A 23,360-nucleotide genomic window follows, 5' to 3' on the forward strand; every position below is an offset into this window, starting at 1 on the left:
TATCCAGTCTCTAAGTCTGTGCCTTTTTATAGGTGAGTTGAGTCCATTAATATTAAGTGATATTAACGGCCAGTGGTTGTTGATTCTGTTTATTATTTGTGTGTGTGTGTGTGTAGTAGAGTTTGCGTGTTTCTCTTCTTTGAGTTGTGATTGTAAAGGGTCGCTAGATGTCTGGGTTATTGTAGGCATTGATGACAATGTTGGATTCCTTGGGTTGCGGTTTTCCTTCTATTACTTTCTGTAGGGCTGGATTTGTGGCTACAAATTGTTTCAATTTATTTTTATCCTGGGATATTTTGTTTTCTCCATTGATAGTGAACGATAGCTTGGCTGGGTATAGTAGTCTGGGTTTGCATCCATGGTCTCTTAGTTTCTGCAGTACCTCTATCCAGGATCTTCTGGCTTTCATAGTTTCCATAGAGAAGTCTGGTGTAAGCCTGATAGGTTTACCTTTATAAGTCACTTGACCTTTTTCCTTTGCAGCTCTTAATATTCTTTCTTTAATCTGAATGTTTTGCGTTTTGATTATTATATGGCGAGGGGACTTTTTTTTTTTTTGATCCAGTCTATTCGGCGTTCTGTATGCTTCTTGAACCTTCATAGGAATATCGTTCTTTAGATTGGGAAAGTTTTCTTCTATAATTTTGTTAAATATATTTTCTGGGCCTTTGATCTGCAGTTCTTCTCCTTCTTCAATCCCTATTATTCTTAGATTTGGTTTTTTTTATTGTGTCCCAGATTTCCTGAATGTTTTGTGAAGAGAATTTGTTGGATTTGCCATTTTCTTTGACCAGAGCATTTATTTTCTCTATGGTATCTTCAGAATCTGAGATTCGTTATTCTATCTCTTGTATTCTATTGGTTATGCTTGATTCTGTAGTCTCTGCTCGTTTACCTAGGCTTTCCATATCCAGCTGGTTCTCGTTTTGTGTTTTCTTCATTGTCTCCATGTCAGTTTTCAATTCTTGGACTGTTTCCTTTACTTGTTTGATTGTTTTTTCTTGGTTTCTCAGGGTATCATTCACGGATTTACTTATTTCTTCAAACTTTTTGTTATATTTCTCATTCATTTCTATACTCATTTCTTCAAGCTTTTTCTTATACTTCTCGTCCAATTCTTTAAGGGAGTTATTCATATCCTGTTTAAGGGACTCTATTGCTTTCATAATGGCACTTTTTTCCACTTCATCTGGGTTAGAGTGTTCAACTCCTTTTGTTGTAGGGTCGTTGGGATCTGGTGTTTTCATGTTGTTTTTCAGATTGTTGGATGAGGTCTTGCCTTGGCGTCTGCCCATCTCTTCGTTCAAATGCTCTCTATTGGAACTTCTGGTAGTGGGTCAGGTTCCCTTGTTGGGCGGGGAGTTCACTGATAGAATGCTTACCTTTCCTCAGGTAGGCTATTGAAGCACAGGCACTCCCTCTTTCCGGGATGTGCCTACAGGGCAGGCCCAGTGTGCAAGGCAGCTGAGCTGGGGAAATTTTATGGCCCCAGTGGGAAGATAGAAATATAGAAATTTGTACCTGGATGGAAGCTGGGGTGGCAGGCGGTAGAGCTTAGCAGGGTGGAACCAGCACTACAGGTAGACCTGGGAGTCTATGGGGTTGGGGAAAGTCCGAGCTCCTCCTCGCCGGGCCCCTGCCACGGGCCTGAAGCAAACTCACCCCTCCGATGGCCCTCTGGCTGGAGGCTGGGATGGCTGGCGGGGGCGCTAGCAGGGTGGAGCCAGCAGAGCAGGCTGACCTGGGAGTCTATGGGGTCGGGGAAAGTCCTAGCTCCTCCTCGCCGGGCCCCTGCCACGGGCCTGAAGCAAACTCACCCCTCCGATGGCCCTCTGGCTGGAGGCTGGGATGGCTGGCAGGAGCGCTAGCAGGATGGAGCCAGCAGAGCAGGGTGACCTGGGAGTCTATGGGATTGGAGAAAGTCCGAGCTCCTCCTCGCAGGGCCCCTGCTGCAGGCCCGAAGCAAATTCACCCCTCCGATGGCCCTCTGGATGGAAGCTGGGATGGCTGGCGGGGGCGCTAGCAGGGTGGAGCCAGCAGTGCAGGCTAACCTGGGAGTCTATGGGGTCGGGGAAAGTCCTAGCTCCTCCTCACCGGGCCCCTGCCAGAGGCCCGAAGCAAACTCACCCCTCCAATGACCCTCTGGATGGAAGCTGGGATGGCTGGCGGGGGCCTTTTATTTTTACTTTTAACTTTTGGCTTTTTGAGACAGGTTGTCTGTGTATCTTTGTTCTGGAACTCCCTGTGTAGACCAGGCTGTCCGTGAACGCACAGAGATCTACTTACCACTGCCTCCCAAGTACTGGTATTAAAGGTGGGTACCACCACACCTTGAACTCACAGTGATCCATCTACCTTTGGCTCCCAAGTGTTGGCATTAAAGACATGTGCCACCACACCCAACTACTCTCCTTCCTTTTTTATTTTAAGGATTTTAATATTTTTCATTTTTCTCCCAAGCCCGCAAATATTTTTTAACTCATAGTAAACCATTTAGAGGGTTTTTTTTCTTTGAATCTCTCTTTACTGTACATCTCTCTTTTTCTGAATATACAAGTTTTTACCAAGCAGTATGGGTAAGATTAAAGTCATGGCTTTGATGGCTGTATCCAGCCCATTCCTTAGCTTTCTGAGATTCCAGCCTCATGGTGGAGGTACTGGCTGTAGCCATGTTTATTGCCACAATTCTATTGCATTTCAAGGTCCCTGCCTACAAGCAAGCTGCATCAGTGTGCTCACAAACCACACTCAAATGTTCCATAGTCAGACAGCCTGCCTGACAGAGTGAGAGTTTGCCCTGACAGGACAGCCCACAAAGTCAGCATTTTAAAATGATGCAGATTTTTTCCTACTGTGGCTGAAAACAAAAAAAACATGGATCAGCTTTTTACCAACACTATTTAAGTGTTTCATGGCAGGACCTCGTAAAGAGCTGCAGCGTCTTGCAGATAAAGCTGACTCAGGAAGCTTCTTTTAAATGAGAGTTCTTGATGCAGCAAGTAGAGAAGACCTGAGAATTTGCTGCTACCAAGAAATCATGCATAAAGCTGTTATTTTCTTCCAGAATTTTTTTCCCAGGCTGTCTCAGGTTTTATGTGGATGCAGTTATTCATGTGGGTGCCATTCTGTAACATGGACGGCCTGATTGTTGGGGTTTCTGTCCTGCTCAGTTCTCACAGCTAGCAAGTTCCAAAGAATATCACAGCGAGGTCTCCATAAGGTATAAAACTGCCTGGCCCTTTAGCTCAGGCTTCTTATTAGCTCTTCTTATTAACTCATTATTCATATCTGTGTTAGCCACATGGCTCAGCACCTTTTTAGCAGGGCAGATCATATGTTGCTTCTCCTGTGATATACACATGACTGCAGAAAGAGCTTCCTTCTTCCCAGAATACTCCTGTTCTTAACACCCCACCTCTAATTTCTGTCTGATTGATCCACCTATACTTCCTGCCTGACTATCTGCCAATCAGCATTTATTTAAAATATAATTGACAGAATACAGACAATTCTGTATCATGTGATGTTTTCCACATGATCCCTTAAGTGTTCCTTAGAATTAGTTGTCCTTACCTGTAAAACCTTTTCCCATTTGATTCCTCTTTAAAACCTCCTTGTCTATCTATAACTATCTGTTTTCTTTTCCCTTACTAGTGAGATTCCCCCCAACCCTGACCCTAATTCTATACCCAACCTCCATGGTTATATGGATCACAACTTGCTTATTCAATAACTTAATACCTAAAGTCCAAATATAAGGAAACAGACCATGTTTGTCTTTCCAGGTCTGTGTTACCTCAGTCATAATGACTTTTACTAGTTCCTCTTGAACTGAAAATTTCATTACTTTTAATGGCTGAGTAATATTCTACTATATACATGTACCACATTTTCTTCATTCATTCATCTGTTAATGGACATTTGGTTGTTTTAGTTTCTGGATATTATCAATAGCATGTATCTTTGTAGTAGGTTGAAGTATACTCTGAGTGTATGACTGACAGTGGTATAACTGAATTTTGAAGTTGCTCTGTTTCCAACTTTCTGAGGAATTACCACACTGATTTTTGTAGTAGATGAAAAAGTTTGTCCTGCCAACAACAATGGATAAGCATTCTCCTTACTCCATTGCCAGCATGAAGTGTCATTTGTGTTATTCACTTGTGTTATTCATTTGGGCCATTCTTATTGGTGTAAGGTGAAACTCAAAATACCTTTAATTTTCACATCCCTGATGACTGCAGAAGTTTAAACATCCTTTAACAGATTCTCAGCCATTTGATTTTACTCTTTTAAGAATTCTCTCATTAGACCTGTACCCCACTTTTAAATTGTGTTATTTGTTTTCTTAATGTCAATGTGTTGAGTTTATATATACATATATATGTAGATATATGTACATATATACATATATATATATATATATATATATTGGACATTAGCAATCTTTTGGATATGTAGTTGGTTTAAATGTTAACTATGTTAACTCATTCTATAGATTTCTAATTTGTCTAAATGATGGTTCATTTATCCATGCAGAAATATTTTAGTTCATGAAGCCCCTTTGATAAATTTTTGTTCTTAGGGCTTATACAAGAAATATTATCTTCAGAAAGTTTCTGCCTGTGACAATGAGCTCAAGAAAGACTATTCCAAACCTTCCCTTCTGTCAGGTATCTACTTATGTTAAAATCTTTGATGCATTTAGAATAGAGTTTTGTACAGTGTAAGAAGTATGGATCAATTTGCATTCTTCTACATGTAGACATGAAGTTTTACTAGTACAATTTGTTGAAGATACTGTTTTCTTTTCCAGTGTGTATTTCTGATTTCTTCACAAATATCAGGTGTCTATCAGTATGTGGACTTCTGTCTGGACCTTTAATTAGTTTCCATTAATCAACATGTCTGTGTTTGTGCCAGTATCATACTGTTTTTATTACTATAGCTCTCCTGTACAATTGGAGATTGGGAATGGTGATACTAAAGAACCAACCTGCCTCCACCCGAGACTTAAAAGCCACCTAAAGTAAAGACAGAGAGTTTCACCCCTGGGTATGATTAAACCTCTGCTTCTCGAGGATTGGAGTGCTCCCCACCTGTTACATTAACTACAGATGGTTCTCTACTTTTCTTTCCAGCAGTGACAAATTTGTCTTTGTTTCAATAAGTTGTTTATAACTATCTTGAAAGGCAAACATTCTTTCAAAATGGTTGTTATGGCTGCCTTGTTGTGGCTACCTTGCTATTCCCATCTTAAACCCTGTCTTTGTTTCAGGAGGGACTAACTTGTTAACTTATGTTTGGCCCCTGTAACATGACCTATCCTCTATTTCCCCTAATTAGAAAGACCCTAATGTTGCAAGGAGGTTGCTTGTTCCTTACCAGCTGCTGTGTTTAGAGGTGGTAACATTTTCTTAATTTTAGCAAAAGTGCTTTGATTTCTAGGTGAAGTCCTGAAGCCACTGTCAAGTAAGTGTGGAGGTTATCGGAAATGGTTTGGAACCAGGAAGGATTCCTTAAGGAATTGAAATATTTTTCAACTTCTTATTAATGTGATGTTACTTTTACTTTAGTTGTATCTAGAAGAACTGGGATCAACTAATTGACACAAACCGATATGGCCTGGAAGAATAGTTCACACGGGAAACCCAGAGCTCAGCTGCTCCTTCTCTACTGTTGTCCTGGAATTAGAGAATTTCACTCTTCCATTTGATAGTACCACTTTCTAACAACCTCAAGATCCGAACTTCCCCATTTCCAGGTGAGATGGTAATTATGTGTCTAAAGAGAAATGGGTTGATGACATTTCTTGCTTATAACTACTGCTAAGGACCTCATTCCAAATGGATGTTTGTCAAAGGCCCAGCCAGGTGAATGTTTCTTTTCCTCTTCAGTAATAGTGAAAGCTGTGAGTGGTAGAATAAAGCTAGGCTGTCTGTGATAAAATGATTCGAGATTCTCTGTTTAGAATTCATTTTTGAGCCTTCGTGTATGAATAGCAAACACAACAGATGCTTGTAGACATAAAATATCAGTGTAATGATTTGTAAAAGGACATAAATTTCACTTACCATGTTCTCTGATGTATGTCACAGTAGAAGGTGGCCTACTGGAAAGAGGACAGCGCCTCACAGAAGTGTGGATTGAAAGACTGGAAAAGTTAACAGGGTGAAGGTCATCAATGGGTATTATATATTAAATTAAAATATAATAAAATCCATCTCTTTTTACAATAAATGTTCATTTATACTATTTAAAAGTGACCCCAAATAGAATATTTTAATGGGTATATCTGACTATGGATTCTCCTAGTGTGTACTCTAATAATTTTACAAACATGGTTCCTCTTAGATAGTGGCAGGTCCGATAATTTTCCAGCTCTATTACATAACACCTGAAATTGCTTAGAGGTTGAAACACAGGAACACACATTTATTAGTTTTCAGGAGTGCATTTATAATATTAAGATATATTTAAGTTATAACTTGTATTTTCTCATTTTTTTTTTAGTTTTCTCAAACCTATGCATTCAATTATATGAAACTTAAGCCAGGAATATGCTACAAATATTAACTGATTTAGTGTTTATCAGTAAATTTTTGTTCCTATGTGTATACTATGTGTATACTTTAGGTTGTTATTATAGTTTCATCATAGCCTAGTAAGATGTAAGATGGTCTTAACATTCTAAAAGTAAGTTTAAAGTTTTTTTCATAGTTTTTTTATTCTATTGTAATATTTGCTAATGAAGTAAATCTTCTCAAGTAACTCAAAGTATCTAAAAGTCTTTCTTCACTTATTCATTAAATTTTGCAATGTTGTCTTTACAAAAATGAAAGCTGAGTAATTTTCAGTAGGAGTTTGAGTGTTTTAATTAAAATGAATTAATTTTCAATATTTTAAATTTTCTAAGTTTAACCTTATTACACTGATACTGATATTATATTGACTACACTGTGTGAAATATTTTAAATTCTTGAATAGTATGAAATTATTTAAATCAAAATCTACAAGGTTTCCTCTAATAATTGCAAAATACAGGTGTTAAAATCTACATTCACAAAATATACCAAGTAAATTTAAGTTTAGCTGATGACTGTCATAAGTCCATTTTTATATTACATATAAAAATGTACATATAACTGATATGTACAGGATATTCAAATGGAAAGTGAAGTCAGGTGTGGTGGCAACACCTATGAACCCAGCACTTTGAAGGCTAAGGTGGGAGCATTGTGAGTTTGATTGATGTCAGTCTGAATTACATATTCAGTACCTCTGTCTGTCTTTGTCTCTCCTTCCCCCCAAAATATAACAAAACTACATTGGCAAAGAGATAATGTAGAATCAAGAGATCATTGTTTTAAAAATGGAAAACAATAATGGCAATAAGTGTCATTTACTCACTAGACACAGAGCATCCAAACAATGGAAGCATGAGTTTATGTTTGCAAACGTCACAGAAATTTCAGGTTGTATTGTATAATTTTCCTAAAGAGACTGCACTGATGCACTGGCAGGACCCTCATGGATTTGATCAATTCACCTAGAAAACAGAGATACATTTTCCTTAAAGTTTATTTATTTTGGAAATGTTTTTTATATAACTCTCAGTTTTTTACTGAAGTGCTGTACATGTACTCATGATAGCAGCCCCAAGCATACAGCATGTTATTGATCTGTTCTTAGGCCCAATAGTAGTTAGTCTTCACACACACACATACACACACACGCACACACACACACACACACACACACACACACACACACTTCCAGTGAACATTTTCATATCATTCCCAGTCTTACACCATGTGACGTGACCAAGCTCTGGGTCTGACTGCTTCCCCACAGTGACACTCCTGCTGCTTGTGCTGTTGCTGCTGCTGCTGTTGCTGCTTCATCTCAGGGGAACTGGCTCATAACTGTGAGACTGTAATATTCTAGCACACCGGTGTGCTTCCAGTTGTCGGTGAGATGAATTTAATTTTAGAAGAGTAACATATACTTTAAAATTATTTAACAGAATTAGACAAGTGCTATGAATTAATACCTTAAATAAATAATCACCATTTTTTCCTGTGGACAAATCTATTTAATAAATATTTAATTGAACTAATTTTAGTGGGCTAAGATCTTCATCTTCCTGAGAGTCCCAAAGATTTATTAATGTTGCTGACAGTGGACAGCACATCTGCCAACACCATGTATCTTGTCACTGGAAAGTCACACAATCACTCCATGTTCTCTATGAGTCATATTGTTTTAGGCCATTACTCAGTAAGTGTTGTAAAATTTGAAATGAAAACAATACTTTTGATCTAATATGCATCTAATATGATCGAATAATATACTCATTTATTATCTCTTCAGACAAGTATGCTAAGACCATCATACATTCATAAAACAAGACTGTTCTAAAATCAAATACTGTGATAATGAAGGAGGAAAATGATTTTTCTCAGAAGATTGTAGCATTATACAAGAAACAGCTCTTTGTCTCTTTTTTTTATTAAATTATAAAAGTTTCCATTTCAGCCCCTCCTCCCAACACCCTCCCACTCCCCCCACTCCCTCTCCTCCTCCCTCTCCATCCCCTAGAGCAGTCAGGGTTTCCTGCCTGTGGGAAGTTCAAGTTCCTCCCCCCTCCCTTCAGGTCCAGGAAAGGTGAGAGTCCAAACAGACTGGAGCGCCAAAATCCAGTATATGCAGAGGAAGCAAGTCCCAGTGTCATTGTCAATGGCTTTTAAAAAAGGCTCCGGGCCAGCCACATTCAGAGAATCTGGTTGGATCACGTCCTCGTTCAGTCCCAGTCCAACAGGCCTTGGTGAACTCTCATTATATCAGTTCCCTTGTATCAGTGGGTGCTCGCATCCGTCGCAGTCCTGATTACTTTTTTTATTTTCTTCATCTTTCTGTTCCTCATTTGGACCATGGAGTGCTCAGTTCGGTGTTCCAATATGGGTCTCCATCTGTATCGCCATCCAACGTCGGATGAAGGTTTCCTCTGCCCTTGCCTTCTTTGCTCACGTTCTCTTTCCTTCTGCCTCTTATTTGGACCTAGGGAGCTAGGTCCAGTGTTCCAACGTGGTTCTCCGCCTCCATCTCCATCCATCGCCAGATGAGGGTTCTATGGTGACATGCAAAATATTCATCAGTATGGTTGTGGGCCAAGGCCGGTTCAGGCACCCTCTCCTCTGTCCAGAGAACCATCTGGGGATCTCTCCTTGGACCGGGGATCCCCTTTATAAGTCGACCTATGGAATCGAATAGAAGACCCGGGTATTAACCCACAAACTTATGAACACCTGATTTTTGACAAGGGAGCTAAAGGCATACAATGGAAGAAAGATAGCATCTTTAACAAATGTTGTTGGCATAACTGGATGTCAACCTGTAGAAGAATGAAAATAGATCCATATCTATCACCATGCACAAAACTCAGGTCCAAATGGATAAAAGACATCAACATTAATCCGACCACTTTGAACCTGATAGAAGAGAAATGGGAAATAGTCTACAAGATATAGGCACAGGAGACCACTTCCTAAGCAGAACCCCAGAAGCGCAGACAATAAGAGAAACAATAAATAAATGGGACCTACTGAAACTGAGAAGCTTCTGTAAAGCAAAGGACACTGTCAGTAAGACAAAAAGGCTACCTTCTGACTGGGAAAAGATCTTTGTCTCTTTTGTTGCACGTTTTTTCAAATAGCTGCTTGCTGCATGCCCAGTCTTCTGGTATGGATCCCTTTAATAGTGATGGCATTCGTAGTATTATGAAGGTTTATGGATACACTTTAGGTTTAGTCCTTACAACTAAGTATTGCAACTTAAGCTAATGTGAAGACCCAAGCACTGCATATATTTTTTAAAATAGAACAAATGACTTTCCTTAGTTCATAGGTTGTTGACAACTCAGTCTGTAGCCATGGTAGCTGTGGTTTTTCTGGTCCGGTCTCCAGTGCACCCCAGAGAAAGATGCCACATAAGGAATGAGAAGAAGCATCATTTTCTGTAGGTGACAAATGCTTACTAAGCAAGGGGTGTGAATTAGAGAGGTAGAAGTCCATAGCTTTGGGATGAGAAAAAAAATTTTAGATTACCATCTTTAACTATTATCATCTTTTTACTTATTTATTATACATTGTCATAATAATAGATTATAGATGTATAATTAATAAATTGTTGATACATATCCTCTTTGTCCATTTGCAATTTAAAAATTGGAATGTGCTAGAGTTCTCTCAGTTTGGAGACCAAGGCTTGAACTAAGCATTATCTTTAATAAATATTTTTCTTCTTTTTTTGTTTGTTTCTTGCTTTAAGATTTACTTATTTTATTTTACATATTTACATGCTTTACCTGCATGTATGTCCATGCATCACTTGCATGAAATATCAGAGAAGGCAACAGGTTCTCTAAAATTAGTTACAAATTGCTATGGGCCACCATGGCATTGCCAGGAATCTAGCCCAGGCCATTTATAAGAGTATATAAATTCTATGAGAATTTATAATAATGGTTATACAATTAATAGGGTGTGCAAAGTGCACCAATGACCACTAATGACCTCCAACTGTATTATTGCCTTTAATTCCAGATTCTGGGATGGTGAGTTCATTGAAAAAGACAAAAATACATGAGTTGAGATAGACATATGGTTGATTAAAATAGTGGGATTATAATGAATTATCAACTCTTCTTCCACTAGAATTATGAATGAAAACATGGATAATTGTAAAATAGAGCTCACTAAAATTATGAAATATGAGAATGACTCACCTTCAATCTTTTAAATTTCTTTTGTGATTTTTTCCAAAGAGCAACATAATTTTTATTCAGTTATACAAATATGATTATGCTCGTCTATGCTTATTACTCCTGTTTTCAATGTTAACTAAAAATGAGGCAATGTAAGTCAAATCAGTAGAATTACATTTCTAAAGTATGAGTTCTAGGTGAAATAAAGGCACAAAAAGTGTGCATTCTGTATAGGAAGTGGCTGGGAATACATTTTTATTCTCAATATGCATTATATACAAAAGATATATCAAGGATATAATGTGAAACTTCAAAAATTGAAGAGATAGATTAATCAAGAATAAGTAGATAAAACTGAATGATGATATAGACACACTGACCAATGAGAAACTTAAATAGACCTGTAACCTGTAAGGAAATAGTACCAGTAATCAAAGATCTTCCAACAAAAAAAAAACCCAACAGCCCCATGGTTTCAGTACAGAATTCTACGAGAAATTCAAAGAAGTGCTAATACCTATACTTTTCAAAATCTTCCACACAATAGAAACAGAACATTGCCAAACTCTTTATGAGACTATAATTACTCAGATACTGAAGTTACACAAAGACTCAAACAAGAAAAAGCCACTCAAAAATCTCACTCATGAATATTGATACAAAAATACTTAATAAAATACTGGAAAACCAAATTCCAAGAACACATAAAAAAGTCATCCACAATAACCAAGTCAGATTCATCCCAGAAGTTTATGGATTTTTCAACATAAGAAAATCAATCAATGTAAACCACAATATAAATAAACTAAAAGATAAGACCAAAAGATGTTGAAAAAGCATTTGACAAAATCCAACACCCCTTAATGATAAAGATTTTGGAGAGATCATAAAGCAAGAAATGTGTATAAACATAATATAAGCAATATACATCAAGTCAACAGCCAAGATCAAATTAACTGGAGAAACTAGAAGTGATTCCACTAAAATCGGGAACAAGACAAGGCTGTCTACTCTCTGCATATCTATTCAACATAGTCCTCAAAGTTCTAACTAGAGCAATAAGACAACAAAGGAGATCAAGTGGATACATTAGGAAAGAAAGAAGTCAAACATTTCTTATTTGCAGATGATATACTAGCATACATAAGTGAGCCCAAAAATTTGAGGAGGGAACTCCTACAACTGATAAATGCCTTCAGTAATGTGTCACAATACATGATCAACAAAAAAAAATCAGTTGCCCTCATATACACTAAGAATAATGGGTCTATGAACGAAAACAGAGAAACATCACCATTCAAAATAGCAAAAAATAACATAAATACTTTGGGGTAATACTAATCAAAGAACTAAAAGGCCTGTAAAACAAGAACTTTAAGTCAGTAAAGAAAGAAATTATAAAAAACATCAGAAAATAGAAAGATCTCCCATGCTCTTGGATGGGTAAGGTCAACATAATAAAAATGCCTAGCGTACCAAAAGCAATCTATAGATTCAATGCAATTCCCATCAAAATCCCAATGCAATTCTTCCCAGACCTTGAAAGAACAATACCCAAATTCATATGGAAAAAAAGAAGAAAGCCTAAATAATTACGTACAATAAAAAAATCTTCTTCATTCCTGCCATCAAGCTCTATTATAGAACTACAGTAATAAAAACAGTTTTGTATTGACATAAAAATTAACCAGACATGCAGACCAATGGAGTCATATCAAGGATTTGGTTATTAAGTCACAACCTGATTTTTGATAAAGAAGCCAAATTTATACACTGGGAAAAAAGAAAGTAAATAGTGCTGAAATAAAATGATGTCAGCATATAGAAGAATGCAAATAGATCCATATTTATCCCCATGCACAAAACTCAAGTCCAAATGGATCAAAGACCTCAATATTACTCCAGTCACTGAACCTTCTAAAAAAGAAAGTGAAGAGTAATCTTGAATTCATGGGCACTGGAGACCACTTCCTAATTATAACACCAATAATTCACACACTGAGAGTAACAATAAATAAATGGGACCTTCTGAAACTGAGACATTTCTCTAAAGCAAAGAACAAAGTCAATGAGACAAAAAGGCAGCCTGCTGAAGGTGAAAAGATCTTCACCAACCCCACGTCAAACAGGTGACTGATTTCCAAAATATGTAAAGAAATCAAGAAAATTGACATCCCAATACCAAATAAACCAATTGAAAATGGGGTAAAGGTATAAACAGAGAATTTTCAACAGAAGCATATCAAATGGTAGAAAGACACTTAACATGATGTTCAGTATCCTTGGGAATCAGGAAAGTATAAATCAAGATGACTCTGAGATACCATCTTGTACCAGCCACAATGGCTAAGATCAAAAACACCAATGACAGTATATGCTAGAGAAGATTCAGAATAAAGGTAACACTCCTCCATTGTTGGTTGGGGGACAAAATTGTACAGCCACATTGGAAATCAGTATGGCAATTTCTCAGAAAACTGAGAAACAACCTACCATGAGACCCAGGAATATCATTTTTGGGGCATACCCAAAGGATGGTGAGTCATACTATAAGAACTTTTGATAACTATGTTCATAGCAGCATTATTTGTAATAGGAAGAATCTGGAAACTATCTAGATACCCCTCAACTGAAGAATGGATAATGAAAATATGGTGCATTTATACAATGGAGTACTATTCAGCAATAAAAAACAATGACATCTTGAAATTTGCATGCAAATGTATGGAACTAGAAACAAAGAACATTCTCAGTGAGATAGCCCAGATCCAGAAAAATGAGCAGGTTATGTACTCACTCATAATTGGATATTAGACATAAAGCGAAGGATAACAGACCCCCAAGAAGCTAGTTATCAAAAAGAATCCTAAGAGAAACATACATGGATTCCCCTGGGAAGGGGAAATAGACAAGATCTACGGATAAAATTAAGAACATGGAAGTCAGGGAGAAGGGAGGATAGAAGGAGAGGAGGAGGGAAAATTATAGGGGGAGGAGAACTTGAGGTAATGGAATGGTCAAGTTGGGGTAAGGACAGAGAATGAGAGCAAGAAAACAGATATCTTGATAAAGAGAACTATTATGGGGCTATCAAGAAACCTGGTACTGGAGGAATTTTCAGGAAGTCATAAGGATAATCCCAGCTACGACCCTGAGCAATTGTGGAGAGGGTGCCTGAATTAGCCTTGCTCTGTAGTCAGATAAATGACTATCTCCAATGTTATCATAGCTTCCTTTGGGTATATAACCCAAAGTGGTATTTTGCAGGGTCTTCCTGGAGATTCTTTTCTAAAATTTCTCAATTTTTTTGAGAAATTGCCATACTGATTTCCAAAGTGGCTGTACAAGTTTCCACTCCCATGAGCAATGGAGGAATGTTCCCATTACCTCACATCCTCTCCAGCAAAAAGTGTCTTCAGTGTTAATGATCTTTCCATTCTACAGGTGTAAGATGAAATCTCAGAGTTGTTTTGATTTGTATTTCTCTGATGCCTATGGATGTAGAGCATTTTCTTAGGTGTCTTTCAGCCATTTGAGATTCTTCTATTTAGAGTTCTCTGAAAGGTCTGTACCCCATTTTTTATTGGAATATTTGTTCTTTGGATGTTAAGTTTCTTAAATACTTCCTGTATTTTAAGAACAGTCCTCTATCTGATGTGAGGTTGGTAAATATCTTTTCACATTGTGTAGGCTGCCATTTTGTCTTGTTGATGCTCTTTTGCTTACAGAAGCTTCTCAGTTTCAGGAGGTTCCGTGTACTAATTGTTGCTATCAGTGTCTGTGCTACAGTGATTATTTTAAGAAGGGGTCTTCTGGACTAATGCATTCAAGTGTACTTCCCACTTTCTCTTCTATGAGATTCAGTGTGTTTAGTTTTATGTTGAGGTCTTTCATCCATTTGGACAAGACTTTAGTGCATAGTAATAGATATGGATCTATTTGTATTCTTCTATATACTGACATCCAGTTATACTAGCACCATTTCTTAAAAATTCTTTCTTTTTTCAATTTTACATTTTTAGTAATTCTTTGTCAAAAATCAGCTGTTCATAGGCATGTGGACTGATAAACCAGGTTGTTGATTTTATTTCTTTGATCCTCCTATTTGTTTTTATGCAAATAACAGCTGAAGTACACTTATTCATACCTCAAGGCCATGTGCCCAACTATGATCATAGCAGCATTACTTGTAACAGCCAGAACCTGGAAACAACCTAAATGTTCCTCAACTAAAGAATGGATACAGAAAATGTGGTACATTTATACAATTTAGTGATGCTCAGTGTTAAAAAATAATGACTACTTGAAATTTGCAGGCAAATGGATGCATCTAGAAAAAACTTATTGAGTGAGGTAACTCAGACACAGAATGACAAATATCATGTGTACTTACTCATTAGTGATTTTTAGACATAAAGCAAAGAAAAGCCAGCCTACAATCCACAACCTCAAAGAATCTAGACAACAAAGAAGACCATAAGAGAGACATATATGGATCAAAATAGGAAGGGGGGAAAGACAAGATATCCTGAATAAATTGGGAGTGTGCGGATCACAGGAGAGGCAAGAAGAGGAGAGGGGAGGAAGGGAAGGGAGCTGGGAAAATGTATAGATCAATAAAAACAATTATAAAAAGGAATCTTAAAAAAGAAAGTCATCATAGTGTTTAGTTGGAGGCTTCACCCCAGTCACCTGACATCCATATTAGAATGTTGGATGGAAAGTTACATTTTAAAGCTCCCTTCCCTGGGAGTTCAACAACCCAGACTCCACCTCTGAAAAAGTCTGCGAAATAGAAACAAAGAGAACAATACAAAGAATTAATAAAATAAGCACTTGGATCTTTGAGAAAATCAACAACCTTATAAACCTTTATCTAAATGTGGAGGCCCAAAAATGTGAGCACATTTCAACCTTGACCAAAGGTCAAAGAGTTGGTACTCAACTCTACTCCTTCAAGGTGATTGTCTTTCGACCTCAAACAAAATTACCACCTATATTTAGATAAGAGAGTTCTGCTTTTTCACGGTTATTTTCAAAAGGTGTGGCTAATATCCAGACCTTGTGCATCAGGTATACACAAGTAGATGTGTTTCTACTTCAAACAAAAGTCTAAGTATCCAAGTAAGTTCCAGTTCCCTTAAGGTGATTAACATTTAATTTCACCTAGGGAATGGACTGCCTAGAGAATGTTTTGGTCTTGGGTGTGAGTGTTACTTGTTTTGTACTACCAACAGAATGTTTATCTATTAATATAGTCTACAACTTTAAACTTGTTTTTGTTACTTCCCTGTATCATGTCAATGCAGTTTTTTTTTATCTTACTCCTACCAATTGGGGTTGGGTTATTTTAAGCAATTTGAAAATAAACATAGGTAATTTCTTTATTTACTGAAACTCCCTGCAGGTACCATTCTATGATTTCTGTTTTATTATTCTGCATCTTTGTACTCTTTCCTTGTATTTCTAATCATACATCCTTAACCTGGCAAGTAGTATTTTTGTTGAGGGTGGTCCCCAATATCCAAACTAACTAAAAGGAAGAAAGAAAATCTTCAAATCAAGAAAATCAGTAATGAAAGGGGACTATAACAACAACAGACACATAGCAAATAAAATGAATCATTAGGGCATACTTCAAAAAGATGTATTCTTCAAAATTGAAAAATCTAAAACAAATGGACACACTTCTTGTTAGATATAACTTGCTAAAATTAAATCAAGATCAGAAAAAATTAAATAGACCATAACAACTAAAGAAATAGAAAGATTCATGATAAGGGTCCTAACCAAAACAAAAAAAATGTCCATGGGCAGATGGTTTTAAGACAGAATTCTACCAGATTTTCAAAAAAGAGCTAATATCAATACTCTTAAAAAATTCCACAACATAGAAAAAAAGCAATGTTGCAAAATTCTTTATACAAGGCCACAGTTATCCTGATCCCCAAATAACAAAAGATTCAGAAAAGAAACAGACTTACAGAACAATTTCATTTATGAAAATTAATGTAAACCTACTCAACAAAATACTTGGAAACCTAATCCAAGAACACATCAAAAAGATCATCTGTAGCAAATACAGAGATCTGCAAACACTGGGCCAAGCTCCAGGAACACAGCTGAAGAGGAGAAGGGACAATATGAGCAAGGGTGTGGAATAAGATCATGATGGGAAAGCCCACAGAGACAGCTGGCCTGAGTTTCTAGAAGTTCATGGACTCTAGAACAACTGCAAGAGAGCCTGCGTGGGAGAAACTTAGGCCCATGCATGAGGGTGACAGCTGTGTAGGTTGATCCATTTTGGGGGCCCCTAGCAGTGAAACCAAATCCTGCCCCTGGTGCATGAACTGGCATTTTGAACCTGTTACCTATGGTGAGATACCTTGTTCAGACTTGATGCAAAGGGGAAGAGCACATCCTGCCTCAAATTGATTTTCCATGCCTCCTTGACTCCCATGTGAGGCCTTACACTGTTTGAATGGAGATGGAAGAGTAGTGCAGGGGTGGCAGGTAGAAGAGTAGTGTGGGGGAGAGAATGGTAGGAGAGAAAGAGGTGAACTGTGTGAAGAATTCCACCAGAATTTCAAAGAAGAGCTAAAAGCAAGAGTCTTCAAATTGTTCCAAACAATAGAATCACAAAGACCATTACCACACTCCTTTTATGAGTTACAGTTACCCTGACACCCAAACCATGAAACAACAAAGAAATAGAATTACAGTCCAGTCTCCTCCATGAACATTTGTGCAAAAATAATAAAATACTAGTAAAGGTAACCCAAGAACACATCAAAAAATCATCCAGCATGATCAAGTAGGCTTTATCTCAAGGAGGCAGGTATGGTTCAACATAGAAAGATCTGTCAATATAATCTACCATGTAAATAATCTAAAAGAAAAAAAAATCACACAATCATCTCTTTAGATGTTGAAAAGGCCTTTGACAAAATTCAATACCCCTTCATGATAAAGACATTGGTGATATAGGGGTTACAAGGAACAGATCAAAACTTATTGTTTCCTTCCACTTTAGATTTAAAATTATTTTTTATTATGAAAGCTTGGCCTTAGTTTAAGCTTGTTTCCAACTAGCTATAACTTAAATTACCCCATTTCTATTAATCTACATTCTGTCAAATACTGCCCATAAAAAAACTTAACAAAGACAATTTGTAGCAAACCAACAGCCAAAATCAAATTAAATAAAGAGAAACTCAAAGCAATTTTACTGAAATCTGGAGCAAGACAAGGTTTTCGAATCTTTATACATTTATTCAAAACAATACCTAAAGTTCTAGCAAGAGCAATAAGATAATAAAAGGAGATAAATGGGATGCAAATTGGAAAGAAAGAAGTCAAAGTTATGCTATTTGCAGATGAAATGATAGAATACATAAGTGACTCTAAGAAGTGTAACAGTGAATTCTTACAGCTGGTAATTATCTTCAGTAATATAGCAGGATACAAAATTAACTAAAAAATAAAAAATAAAAAACATTAGCCCTCCTGTATACAAATGATAAACAGGTAGAAAAGGATTCAGAGAGCATTGCCCTATCCAATAGCCACAAATAATACGAAATATTGGGGAGCAGCTCTAACAAAACAAGTGAAAACCAAAATGACAAGAACATTAAGCCTTTGAAGAAAAAAAGTTGAAGAAAAGATCAGAAAATGGAAATATCTCCCATGATTTTGTATAGGCAGAATTAAAATAATAAAAATGACAACCTTACCAAAAGCAATCTACAAGTTCAATGCATTCTCTATCAAAATCCCAAAACAATCAAACACAGAACTAAAAAGAATACTCAAATCCACATTGAAAAAATAAAAACACAAGATGGCTAAAACAAGTCTGTATTATAAAGGCACTGTCAGAAACATCCCCATCCCTAACATCAAGCTCTACTATAGAGCCACAGTTTAAAAAAAAAAAGAACCAAAAACAGAAAATTCCTGGACCAATGGAAACAATTTGAAGACCCTGACATTAACGCAAACACCTATGAATACCTGATTTTTGAAAAAGAAGCTAAAACTATACAATGGAAAAAAGAAAGCTCTTTAACAATGGTGCTTACATAACTGTATGTCATCATGTAGAACATTGCAAATATGTTCTTGTCTATCACCATGTACAAAACTCAAGTCCAAGTGGATCAAAGACCTCAACATGAATCCAAGTATACTGACCCTAATAGAACAGGAAGTGGAGTTAGCCTTGAATGCATTGGCACAGAAGATCAATTCCTAAATATAACACCAATAGTATAGACACTAAGGGCAACAATCAATAAGTATGACGTCTTACAATTAAAAATCTTCTATAAGGAAAAGGACACCATAAATAAGACAAAAACAACAGCCTATAAATGGGAAAAGATCTTCACCATCCCCACATCTGACAGAGGGCAGAGCTCTAAAGTGTATAAATAAATCAAGAAACTAGACATCAAAGTACAAAATAATTTAGTTAAAAATGGAGTACAGATCTAAACAGAGAATTCTTAATAGAAAAGACTCAAAAGGCCAAAAGACACTTAAGAAATTGCTCATTAATCATCAGGGAAATGCAAAGCAAAATGACTCTGAGCTACCATCTTGCACCAGAATGGTCATAATGACTAAGATCAAAAACACATCACACTTCTCTCACTTGGGCTGGTTCTATTCCCTGTTAGCAGCTTTCCTCAGCAGGTATCATATGGCTCTGACATTTCCAACATTTTGGGGTCTCTAAGACAATCCAGGTTTGATTTTCACAGCTTCACACAATGGCCTCTCTAGGCCTCCATGTAGTGACACCTGTGCCAGGCCTCAGCAGCTTTCCTCAGTCACAGAGGGAGATTCCATAACCTCTTTCTTCTAACTTTCCTCTAAAGCCAGAACCATGTGACCGAAGCTGCGAAGATCTGCTGCGTTTTGGGGCTGTGATATGACCCCTCATTCAATGACATCTTCACCAGCTCTCTATATTCTCTGGTTTCTTTCACTGCCAAAGCTCAGCTTTCCTGGAACTAACTGACAGGAAGGAGAAACTCCATTGAGAATATACCATATGAATGAAATGAGTAGTTTTTTTTATTATCAATAAAAGAAAAAACTAAATGGAGTATGCTATTGCACACTTGTAATCCAGAGCTGTAGAGGCAGAGACAGGAAAATACCAGGGATATCATCTTGTCCTATTTGGCAACCCCAGGTCACTGAGAGACACTATCAAAACCAAGGTGAGTAGCTTATGAAGAAAAACAGCAAACGCTGTATCCTGGCCTGAATGTACACATGCACACACATCCTTCATCTGTGCACACGCACATGAATACATATGTACATAAAAACAAACTGTACATCATATATAAACAATTTTGTTTTACTAATAGCATGTCAGTATTGATGAAGTACAAATACACAGACACATGTAATTTTCATATAAGACTCTTTAACTGTGGTAAAAAGGGAAAATTTAAATTCACAGGATTTTTGGGCATTCAGAGAAAGTACACTTAGGAAAGAGTATTAAAGCTGCAATAGGACATTTAAATTACTTTTGATGACTGAGAGTAGATTAAATTCCCCTCAAAAGAAAAACATAAAATATCAGCATCAGCAAGCAACTTTCTTTGAGTAACCTCAGCATCAGGGAACATTTATGATATAAAGTAAAGAGGGGAGACTAAGAGAACTCCTGTGGAAATTTCAACTTTTTGTATACAGTGAACTTAAAAAAATCAATAGCACTTGGCAGCAAATAAGTCACAAGAATGTCCATGTGTAAAACCACAAATTTTATTTAAATTATTAACAATCTTGATTTGCTACTTGAACTATTACAGAGCTTAAGAAGAATAAGTTTTTGAAAAAATTAGTTGTGTCTGCACCAGAAAGACCCCCTCATAAACATTTGTTTGTATTTCTAGCTCACGGGCTCAGGGACAATGGCCTCTTCTGACCCAGTGGGCACCAGGAATTCACACATACATACATGCTAACACAATACTCATAAGTATAAAAAGAATAAGTAATCATTTTATTTAAAATGAGAAAAATTATCTCTTTTTGAAAATATGGTGTCTCAAAGACTGTATGTGTTTCAGCATATTGATTATTCTGTCATCAGAACTGATTTGTACCAAAGGAGTAATTGTGGCATAGGCATTCATTATGAAATTCTGAGTGCTCAGGATCACTGGGTTGTACATCCAGAACTGGGCTGCGGTGAATGAGATGATGAAGTCCACCCAATACATGACTACAAAGCAAACGACCAGTAACAAGATGGTCTGGGTGGCTCTTTTCTCAGGGGATGCTCTCAGGTGGCTGAGGTTGTGAAGATACTTGTGTTGCCGCTGATGTCTGTACAAGATGATCACCATGTATGCACTAGTGACCAGCATAAGTCCTACAAGAAATACATCTCTGGACATTGTCACTGTTAAAATCAGTGCCCTGATGATGTAGTTCATGGAGAAGCGTGAGCAGAATTTTGTGACCTTCAACTTTTTGGTTTCACTCATGTTGGTAAAAGCACCAGAATAGATTATTCGGTAACTAATGAATGACAAGTTGAAAGACCAAATAAATAAGAAAACAGAAATCATGTACTTTTTAGTTTATATTTAAATTTTGCCAAGAAAAAGGTACTGGGACTGATAGTAACAGCCTGGAGCACACCCAGGAGGCACGTGATGAAGATGGAGAGACTTCTCATCACTCGGTTTAAGAAAAAATACTTCTTACATTTGAAGTCATTCTCAATATTTAGTGCATCACGTATGTCCCAAAGCCAAATATCCTCTCCAGTGAGGAGCAGCACTATGTGGATGAAGATCAGTTGACATGAGATAATGTCTGTGGACTTAGGTCTGTGACACAGAATTATGAAAGTATAGAAAACAAGGAGAAACATATTGGCCAGGACTCCAAATACAGCTTGGAAATTAAGGGCAATCCTCAATGAGGACATTGTAGAAATTGTATTCACCTTAAGAACATGACCTAAAAAAAGGATATTTATTTCCTGGCAATGCTGAAGCATGCATGAGCAGCCCATATGTGGTGGTTCTGTTGGCCTTGTCCATATTGGGTTTCATAGTCTAAGTTGATGAGGACGACTGACCAGGTATCTTCCTCAAGAGGGTATCAGATCCCAATCAAGATGATTGTGGAGACCTATTTCAAATATCTGAAAAAAATAATGAGTATTTACCAAACTTTTGTTTCACTGGTCAGTAAGTCTATATCATCATTCTGGTTTGCCTATTTATTCTTGATTAACCAATCTCTTTAATTTTGAAGTTCCACATAAGACTTGGCCTATGTTTCTATATATTCTCAATATGTCTCCTGGATATACAGCATTCTCAGCCACATCTGACACAGAATGAACAGTTTATGTGCCTGTATTGCACCTAGACCTCATGCCTTAGAAATTCAATCCTACTGATTTGACTTACATTGCCTCATTTTATATTTAACACTGAAAAGAGCAGTGATGAGAATAGAGGAGCATAAACATATTTGAATAACTGATTAAAAATTATATTGCTCTGAGGGTAATCACAAAGGAAATCCAAAAGAGTGAGGTGAGTCAGTTTTATATTCCATAATTTTAATAAGATAAAATTTAAACTATCCATATTTTCATTCATAATTCTGATGGAATCAGAGTTGGTAATTCATGATAATAACACTATTTTAATCAGTTGGATGTCCATCTCTATTCATTTATTTATTTTCATTTTTTAATGAACTCACCACCCCAGAATCTGGAATTAAAGACATTGATACAGTTGGAGGCCATTAGTGCACTTTTCACACCTTATTAATTTTATAACCATTTCTGTTATAAATGCTCCTAGATATCTCCCAGTTTACTTCCCATCCATTTAAAACTTGTGTGAACTCTACTTATGGTTTAAAGAACTAACACTCAGCTATCAAGACAAATGTTAATTTTTTAATTTTTTTTCTACAGCAGGACAGTGGTGGGGAGTAAATCATTAATAGTATGATTCCTATGGGTTTTTCATCCATTCCTTGTTACTTTACCTACCTATTCCATCTTCTGTATATATAACCTCCTCTTTAACTAAGAAACACCATTTTCTCCTTTTCAGTATCAAATAAATGATATCTTGCTACTTCCCTGTACCTTTGTCCCACCTCCTTCTATATGTGCTTCCCTCCTTCCTGCTAAGGAACCCACCCTTTCCCATTTCCCTGATAAGATCGCTTGTAACCTATTCTTCTTCTCTCCATTGCTACCCACGATCAACCCCATTTGGCCATGGTCCCATTTTGCTTTCCTGCTATCTGTAATTTACACAGGCTAAATACTCTCATCTGAAGATGTGGAGCTAGGAGCCCCCTACAAGAGAGAGCATGTGACACTAAGAAAAACACTATTTTCAACACATTGCGGCAAGCATGACCTTGCCAAAGGTGACCACATAGTGATCCTGTTGTAGAATCTCTGTTTTAAAAGAGATTCCTTCCCATGCAGTGGAAATAAGGGCCCCAGTGTTATCATAGCTCATCAACACAGAGACAGTTTTAATAATTTCAACAAATAGTCTTAGCTTTTGTGCTT

At 37.0% G+C, this 23,360-nt stretch overlaps 1 pseudogene; it reads right to left on the reverse strand.

The window, feature by feature from the left end:
- Positions 1-20,817: 20,817 nt before the first annotated feature.
- On the reverse strand, positions 20,818-21,734 carry LOC148121927 (putative vomeronasal receptor-like protein 4; annotated as a pseudogene).
- Positions 21,735-23,360: the final 1,626 nt, after the last annotated feature.

This window comes from Myodes glareolus, chromosome 6, assembly GCF_982192425.1.
Source record: "Myodes glareolus chromosome 6, mMyoGla1.1, whole genome shotgun sequence".
In the NCBI taxonomy this organism is placed as follows: domain Eukaryota; kingdom Metazoa; phylum Chordata; class Mammalia; order Rodentia; family Cricetidae; genus Myodes; species Myodes glareolus.